The sequence below is a fragment of the Berghia stephanieae genome, chromosome 1 (assembly GCF_034508935.2).
Source record: "Berghia stephanieae isolate SIO BIC M18660-M18661 chromosome 1, UCSD_Bste_1.3, whole genome shotgun sequence".
Lineage (NCBI taxonomy): Eukaryota > Metazoa > Mollusca > Gastropoda > Nudibranchia > Aeolidiidae > Berghia > Berghia stephanieae.
In genome coordinates this window covers 88158712-88168948 of record NC_088360.1, presented here as the reverse complement: position 1 = coordinate 88168948, position 10237 = coordinate 88158712, and positions in this window count along the sequence as shown.

Here is a 10237-nt window from a genome sequence, read left to right as displayed (position 1 = left end):
TGGACATGAAGTCCTAGGAGAGACCTACGGACGATTCTATTGGGTTTTCCTGGCGTCAGTTCTAGTATACACGACTAAGAACATTTTTGTGTGTGTTTGCGTATGCATGTGTGTATGTGAAAGGATATAAGTAGAGGAAATGTATATTGACACCGCGAAAGAAGTCATCTAATGATGATGTATGTAAAATGATAATAGAATTTCGCCATTGACAATTAAGGTGCAGGGGAGAAAATCATGCTAATGTCGGTGGAGGAGGGACAACTCTAATAAAGTTTTGTTTTTAATTTAATCAATGTTTCTAGAGTCATGTATATAGATACAATGTTCAGAAGGGATAAAAACAACTTTTGCTTTTTTAAAAGAAAAATAAACATCGGTTGTTATGGAAACGGCAGGCTCCTTGGGAAAATGGTATTTAATTTATTTTTTTTAATTCATTGGTTGACTGACTTCTAATTTTGTGTTCCGGTAAAATGCATTGTTAAATAGGCTATAGATAAAAAGCTTTTATTTTGAATTTCAGTGTATGAATTGTTTGTTTTTTTTTTGTTTTATTTGGGGGGGGGGTTGTTTTGTTTTGTTTTGTTTTTTGTTGTTTCTTTTTGTTGTTTTTTCTTTTGTTTGTTTGTTGGGGGGTTTTTTAGTTTTTTTTTATTGCTCACATTACGGCGCTGCGCTGCAGAAAAAATATCCCATTCCATATGAATGAATAAAGGGAATTTTATTTAGTTGTTTTGCTTTTATTTAAATTATTTTTTTAATGCAATTTAAAATCCGCCGTCTTTTAAGTCGGTCTATGATAAAACAATTCATAGGACACATTCATGAAAACTCACAGGAGGCCTTCTGTAAAACTCCTAATGTCTCCTCCGAAAGCCAAACCCGCGGCGCTTAGATGAATTCTTGGAAAAGGCTCTTTACTCCCATTCTCTCACTGTACTCATGTGTAGAATGAGTACCTGGCCCGTTACCAGCGTTATCTGTCGGAAAAATTGTAATAACACCTACATCCGTCATGTCTCGTCCTATATGTTGTGTTGCTGTTGACTTGTGACCCCTTGAAAAAACGCTTTGAGCACGTTTAATGGACATTGCATTAGATAAATGCTCACATGCTCAACTTTCTAATAAATTTTCAGCAATGTTAACAATAGGGGATGCCTTATTTAACGAAAGAATAATGACAGTGACCAAAAGATGACAGTAACTGGAGACTGTATTGGGTGATTGGGGTGTCCAGCGTCCAATCGATGGTCAACGATAACGACTGGAGTAGGGGGCAAGAATAGGGCGGGCAACTGTCAGTGCAGGGATTGATTGGCGATTGGGTTATTGCCCCTGTCTTATTCCCCTTCCCTCCTCTATATTACCGGCGATTGATGACGGGTTCTGGTGACGATAAGAAGGAGTAATGACAGTGCGGAAATCTACTAAGACATACGGATGAAAAGAAAGCGTCGTGGAATGGAGCTGTTTACCCGATATGGAGCGCACGATATCATTATCATCATTGCTTTTGTCATTGCGAAAGTAGTAGTTATCAATCCACAATTCCTCATGTTTTCTTAGTTATATTATGCAGTTTGAGAGTGGGGTAGAGCTAGCTACAAGAGATATCGAATTGACAATGTGACCAAATAGTTCATTTTACGTCGCTTGAATTTGAAATAACAATCAATTGCATGGTTATATTACGACAGTGGTTTTTGAGAGTTTAACAACATCTGCCATTTGGTGGGGGGGGGGGGGGGGGGTCAAATAGAGCCTGAGAAGTTGGTTTAACTCCAATTTGAGGAAGCCTTTTTTTTTTTTTTTTTTGTTTTGTTTGTTTTGGTTGGGGTTTGTTGTTGTTTTGTTTTTATTTATTGTTGTTTGTTTGTTTTTGTTTTTTTTTTTGTTTTTTTTTTGTTTTTTTTTGGGGGTTTTTTTTTTTTTTTGTCTTTGAGGGGGGGGCTGGGTTTTTTTTTTTTTTGTTGCTGTTTTTGTTTTGTTTTGTTTTGTTTTTTGTTTTGTTTTTATTTTGTTTTGTTTTGCTTTTCAGGATGGCTCATTATCTTTGGTTGATAATGTATCGTATATATATATATATATATATATATATATATATATATATGTATGTGTGTGTATGTGTGTGTGTGTGTGTGTGTGTGCGGGTGTATGTGTGTGCGTGTGTCTGTATATATGACCAGTTACATTGATTTATTGAAATTAAGAAGTAAGAATATGGTTTCTGGAACAGAAAAAAAAAATTCATAATCTAATCATTTTAGATTTAATTCACTTTTTGGCACCTGAATTTCTCTGATATAATAACGGATCGAGGCGATGTCATTGTCGTTCGTGATAAACTAAACCGATCCTCAGATACAGTACTTGCTGGATTCTATCACGCTCTCGAGGTAAGCCTAAGAAGCGTGATAGAATCCGCGCATGCCGAGGCGTTTGTGTGCGTTGAACCCGTGACCTCAAGAAGTCGGGAGAGTGGCTCAAGATAGACTAAGGTTTGAAGCGACGTTTTTGGGGGTCGTGGATAGCTCATACAGTAAGTCACGATCTCCCCGGCCAGGCGGAGTTGTCGTACTAGTAAGGTCGCGGGTTCGAGCCCCCATCGCCGCCGCGAAGTTTTTATTCTGTTGTCTTCTAACACTTTCCTATTCACTTCATTTCTTGTTATAAAAATGCCGCAGTGAAAGACAAAGCATAAAGAAAAATACCACAAAAATTATTCCCTCAAAAAATTGGCCTTCTGGAGATCGAATCTCGGGCCTCCTGATCTGTATCATTTACACACTTTTGGGTTTTAATTTTACACCTGTGCCTGTTCCCAAATGTTCAATTGCATGAGAGGGAATAACAGACATTAATTCTGAGATCGGGCTGTGTGGGGCAGAATTTTTTTTTTCACATACTCTAAAACATAAAAGAAAAAAACCCACTTGCCCCCATTGAGATTCAGCTTTACAACTTTTGTTCCAACGGCGAGTGAATGCATTGCAACTTCCCTAGTCGAGGAAGACTGATTTTGAAATGTTTTTTTTTGTTGTTTTTTTTTTTTGGTGGTTTTTTTTTTTTTCTTAATTTGTGTGGCACTGTTTCGTACAAGACTTTTCAGAGATTTAACTTCGTAACACGTCTACACATAATATTATTATTATTAATTTAAACATAACTTTTTTTTACAAAACATATTTAATGTTTCACATTTATTTGATATCGATGTTTCTTCTTTTGAGTAGTAACTGAAAGTGTCTTTGTTTGTGTGCGTCTGTGTGTGTGTGTGTGTGTGTGTGTGTGTGTGTGTTAGTGCTATTCAGATAATTTAACGTGTAATTGTGAATCGCATAGAGCATGGCCTACCCATGGTTATGCTCTATACAAGTGCTATGTATTATTATTTTTAAAGGGAAAACAAATATAGTGTAAGGGGATAGAAGTCAAAGAGTGACTTATCCGCCATCCTATATAATATAACAGCGTTTCTCTCTCACAGCATCAACGCCACCGGTTCGTCCACATCGTATTTTAGTATTACTAATAACATCACGATGGACGATGTGTACTTTCTTGACAAAGCCATAAACAATATCATCCCGAATTACAACTTTAGCCAAGCTTTATTCTCTGATATAATGATAAGGCAATAAACAAAGTTGCCGTTTGGAGAGTATAAACCAAAACCAATATTAATTCGTGTCCGTGATTTGTGGCATCGCACGCACGGCGAAGACAACTAAATATTGCCATTTCAGGGACGGTACTCTTCATCTTGTCAGAGAGGGGGAGAGAGAGAGAGAGAGAGAGAGAGAGAGAGAGAGAGAGAGAGAGAGAGAGTACTTCTTTGCTCCCATTTTCTATAAATAGGGTTCGACAGGATTGTTAAATAAATTAAAGATGGGGGGGGGGGGGGGGGTGAAGGGAGATACTCGTGAGGGTGTGGTGGGTGAGCGATAGTTGCAAATTTATACATATGAAATCAATCCCGTTTAGATCTCAAGGCCGGACACTAGTAGTGAAGGCATTGAGATTTTCTTTCCCCGGTATCTTCCGATCTTGCTTCTTTTTTTTTTTATATATTCGCATACTTGGACATAATACTATTAAAATGTCAGATATGCTGAAAAGACAATTTTAATCAAATCAATCACTCCTTAAAAGTTCAGAAAGCCGTTGGACACGAGTGGACAATAGAGTGTCACATTTGCTGTTGAATTAACTAAATATATTTTTATAAGACCGTGATGTGTCTAATAGTGACTCATCAATAATGACTTTTTTTAAAACTATAAATTCAATAAGTAGTGTGTTTGTGTGTGTGTGTGTGTGTGTGTTTCTATGTAAGTGTTCTCGGAACAATGAATGACTGTTTGAACGACAATTGATATTGTAAAGCACCGTCGAACATTTATGTGGAATTTGAGAGCTATATAAGTAACTTATCATCATTATTATTATTTTATTATTATTATAATTATAATTATAATAATAATAATAATTAGTAGTAGTAGTAGTAGTAGTAGTAGTAGTAGTAGTAGTAGTAGTAGTAGTAGTAGTAGTAGTAGTAGTAGTAGTAGTAGTATATTATTATTATTATTATTATTATTATTATTATTATTATTATTATTATGATTATTATTATTATTATTATTATTATTATTATTATTATTATTATTATTATTATTATTATTATTATTATTATAAACTCAATCGACTGTTATTGGACGGAGAATATAGAATAATAAATTTTAAGTTTAAGAATGATTAAAAATTCGGAATAATTTTGGGATGGTTTTTCTTTCTTTCGTTTAGGGGGGTGGGGGGGGGGGGGGTCTTTTGTGTTTGGTTTGTCTGTGTTGGCTGTATTCAGCTAAAGACAGCAATCTCTACAATGAGGCATTGAATTCTTCCTCGGTTAAATCATTTGGGACACCGTGATTTTGACGATTGATTACTTTTTCAGCATCCAGTTAAACAGGATATAAGGGTTTGAGGTGTTGGATCACAATTTATACTGTGATAGAAATCCAGTCTTTAATGAGTAATAAACAAAAAAAAATAATATAACAATTTCAAAAAATAACAAAATACCAAACGGAACGTTTCGGGATCAAAAACCTTCTTCAGCCAACAACAAAAACAATAAAAACAGAAATATATTACTTTAAAAACCAGATAGACAGCATTCTCAAAGCCAGTCTTTGGTTGATCTCTTATTGTGGTAAATGCATGCTATAGAAACGAAGAACCGATAGAAGAGCGACCGTCTTCTCAATTTTATATTTCTAGGGACGATGAATAATGAGTTGTTTGCACTCGATGAGTCCATCCACGTTGTCTATTTGTGTCCCAAAAGGCTGAGAAATGTGTCTATTACTACAACAATATTTATGTAGAACATTTTCCTGTAGTGACGTAGAGAAAGTGAACGATTAATTCAGCTGTCCGCTTGTAATGGCCTTGGTGGTCTAGTCACTAACGTGTCCAGTCTTATAAATAAAATAAAGGGCAAGCGACATTTCTTTGAGCACGATGCAGACTGAATTTGTGATAATCATATCCACTACACGGCCTGTCAATGTGTTCTTGTGTAAGGCATTTAACATTCATTACCCCTGGCGACTCGGGTTTAACTGACGGTAGTTTAATGGTTGGATGGGTATTATGTATTTAGAACAGGCTTTGATAGACGACAGACATACTGTCGAACGAGATTGCAGTGGCAAACTCGTTGTTTCGCAGACAAGTATTGACCTGAACTCCCCTGACGCTTTAAGTTTAAGTCAAACATAGGACAGCACCCCCCCCCCCCCACCCCCACCCGGTTCTTCCCCTCCACCAATTCTCCTTACCAATATTTCATTCATTGATTGATTCAATCATTCATTACTTAATAATATTTCCTTAATACTTCGATAGTCACGGTGGCATAGTCTCACTGAACACATCGACTGTATACGTAAAAAACGATTGGTCAATCTAGAATAGAAAAAAAATGGGGTGGGAGTGGAATGTCTTTACCCATTCCAATCCAAATTCAAATACAAAAAAAAACAAAAACTTGGCAAGAACAAAAAGGTTCTTATCTCTGATTTCCCGCAGGCCACGCTGTCCAAGATCCCTCAAATTGTCCCACCAATTTTCTACATGCCCCTGGCGGTTGTATGACAGGCCAGAGTTTCCTGGACGTTAATGGGAACAAAACAATTGCTGGACCGGAAATCAGGACCAAATTCGTGGTATCGAGGTGTTGGGTGAGTTCATCAGACTAAAAAAAAAGTAAATGTTGAGTTCCTGTATTTTAGTTTTCCTGACTCTCAATTTCAGTTTCCCCCTCATTTGATTTTCTAGTTGGGATTCGCATTTCTCAAACCGACGTTTAATTAGAACCAATGTTTGATGATAGTCTGAAACAGTTTTGATTCTTTGTATTTTGAAGTGACTTTGACCTGTTACTCTACATTGGAAAAAAACTCCAGGAGTATTTGAATTTGGATTGGAATGGGTACAGACATTCCAACACTCTTTTGGATAAGCAACATTGACAATAATATTCGTGTAGCCTTATGCTCTTGTGCTAACTCTCGCCATCTGACTAGTGGGCCCATGGTTCAAATACCGTTCCCGATCTTTGTTTGTTCGTTTTTAAGGGTTTACGGCGCTTGCAACACATTTAGGTCATATCAGTGCCACTAAAAAAAAAAAAAGAATAAAATTTGATAGTAAAAACATTCTAGATGTACAATTAAAAGGACTTGAGGAAAAAGTAAGACAAGGGGAAATTGTTCAAACAGGGAACAGATGTAGATTCCAAGAGCACACTATCACTATCAGTGTACTTAGTTTGAGATCACCTAAAAGTCTCACCCTGACACCAGCACAAGTCCCCACTAAGAGGAATACACTCAAATGTTTACAAATCATATGTTAATAAAACGAAAAATAATGAGATGATTTACAAGGAAAAAAATATCATCTCCAAAAACTATAACGATACATACGACTGTTTCCCTCCAGGCCAGGGTCAGGGCAACGTAATCTCATTCCAAGACAAAGACAGAAAGCAATTGGAAAACAGATACAGGGTGATAGGAGACACAAGTACCTCCGTGCCCACTATGGGAGCTCGGAAAACCCACCCAATCCCGATCATTCACCATACTCGGGTGCAAAATGAGTACCCAGTTGGTAACAGCCTTGGTTGTCGAAAAGAAAATGGTAAGAGAGCCCTAAAAGTAAAAGTGTCATGTCTCGTCCTACATGTATTGTGTTGCTCTTGGCTTTGGACCCCTTGCAAACCTATACTACATAGGGGATGATAATGTGGCTGAGTGGATAAGGCGGTATTCATTGAACTGCAGCACTTCTAATGTTGTCTTTTTCCGAGTTAGCTTGTCTATTTTTTTTTTAATTAAAAAAAAATCTCATCAGACTCATTAAAACATAATTTATATTTATTTATTTATTTATTCATTTATTATCTATATATTTTACGGGCATTTAACTTCTTTTTCTTTTATGTCATATCAGGGCAGATATGTCTTAATGAGATGAGTGAGTATTTAAAATTTTGTGAACAGCTAGTGTCTTGTAAAAAAGAAATAAAATATTATCCTAACAAGCCTTGGATAACAAAAGATCTAAAACTTTTATTGAACCAAAAGAAAACTCTCTATACTAGTGGAAACAAAAAAGATCTGAAAACAAAACAAAAAGAGATAAAGAGGGTAATATCTAGTTGTAGAGACAAGTACAAAAATAAAATTGAAAAATGCTTTTCTTCTGGGGATATACGGGACACGTGGCGGGGGCTTAAAACTGCTGTTAACTATAATTCAAAGCCCACGATTATATCAGAAGATATCGAAATTGAAACTTTAAATAAATTTTATTCACGTTTCGACACAGCAAACAAATTTGATATTGAAAATGAAAAACATAAATTAGACAGGGCTTTGGAAGATGAAATGACTATTGAGGTCAGTGAAAAGGAAACGAGATTCGTATTTTCGAAACTAAACGAGAGGAAGGCTGCTGGGCCGGATGGATTGAAAGGAAAACTATTAAAAGAATGTGCCCATCAGCTTTCCCCCATTTATACACATATTTTTAACTGGTCCCTCCAATGCGTTTCGATCCCTGAAATTTGGAAAACTTCAAAAATTATTCCTGTTCCCAAAAAAGAAAAACTTGAAACTATGAACGATCTCAGACCTGTTGCACTGACTTCAATAGTCATGAAATCTTTAGAAAAACTTGTTCTTGTTAAAATTAGGAATCAGTTTATGCCATTGAGTGATAGTCATCAATTTGCTTACAAACCAGGACGTGGCGTAGAGGATGCCATTTTGCTGTTTACAAACAACATCTACAGGCATCTAGATCACGCTAGGAGCTATTGCAGATTGCTTTTTGCAGATTTTTCTTCAGCGTTCAATACAATGCAACCTCAGTTGGTTGTTCAAAAATTGACTAGTCTGAATTTAAACAAGTATATAATTGCTTGGGTGCTCGAATTTCTTACGGAGAGAGCACAATATGTTCAATTAGGACAAAACAAATCTTCCTGTATAACTACAAATACTGGTGCTCCTCAAGGTTGTGTATTGTCCCCTGTATTATTCACAATATACACGAATGACTGTAGAAGTCAAAACTTGAGTGTACCTTTAATAAAGTTTGCAGATGACACCGCTCTTCAAGGCCTCATAACAAATGGCAACGAAGTGGCTTATAGGCAAGAAATTGATAGATTTGTGTCTTGGTGTGATGCCCACCACCTAGAGCTTAACATAAGCAAGACAAAGGAGCTAGTGATTGACTTTAGGAGAGTGAAGGAACCGATAGAACCGTTAAAATTAAAGGACCAATTCGTCCAGCGAGTTCCTCACTACAAATACCTTGGTGTAACGATTGATGACAGGCTCAAGTGGGATGAACACTTGAAAATAATTAGGCATAAGATGTGCAGACGTACATAATTTTTATCAAAACTCTCTCAGTTTAGAATAGATAAAACCCTCTGCACATTATTTTATAGAGCAGTAATCGAAAGTGTTTTGTCATTTTGTATAACAGCTTGGGGAGGCAATTGCTTAGCAGTGGAAAGGAACAAAATAAATTCAAATATTAAAAAATCCATTAAACGCTATATAAATGATGTTGACGATGTAGATCTTTTATACGAGAAATTTTGTATAAATAAAATAACTAAAATATTAAATGACCAGTATCATCCACTAAGACCATCAATTATTATGTCAGAAAGAAGTGGTCGCCCTTTCTCTATTTCAACGAAAACAGAGAGACACCGAAAATCTTTTCTGCCGTCCAGTATTAGGCTTTATAACAACAAGCAATAATCATTCTATATAATTATTTCTCATTTTTACTTTTTAAAAATATAAATATTAATTTATTAATTTATTTGTTTTGCAATCTTTTCAATTTTCAATTTATAGTGACAGTTTTAACTATTTTACAGTGTTGAAATTATTCATATTATAAAGCGCAGCTCTGGTTATAGAGCTGCTCCTTTTTTATATCTATACATCCTATTTCCATTGTATTTTTATCTTATTGTGTAAATTATAACACGTCTGTACAAAAAATTTCCTTTTTGGGATGCAATAAAGTATTATTATTATTATTATTATTATTATTATTAATCCGCGCTTGCAAGCACTAGCGGCCAATAAGTAAAGCAAAAAAAAAAAAAAAAAACAGTGGCAGAAATAGGGTAAAGGCCAATAAATCAGATTCTCTAGCCAACACCACTGCTGATTCCAACCCAACCACAGACACAAGATCCCTGACAAAACAAATACATTCGTATACAAAATATATTTTTAATCTCCCGCAAAAACAGACATTAATCTGACCAGATTTCGTTTTTCAACTAAAACCCAGTCATGGCCTGGGAAATGGTCTCATTGGTTTGTTTTTGTTTTTAAAGTTAAAGGTTTTACGGCGTTCGCGACACATTTAAATTTAGGTCATTTCAGCGCCGATAAAAAGGAAGAAATGGGGGGGGGGGAGAGAGAGAGAGAGAGAAAAAATATAAATCTAGATTTACAATTAAAACCACACAAGAAAAATAAGACAAAGGAGAATGTTACAAATGTAAATTGCAAGAGCATACTATCGTTGTGCATTGTTTGAGATCACAAAAAGTCTCATCCAGACACAAAAACAGGATACCACTAAAATGCTTACATTATACATTCAAAACAACAAATAT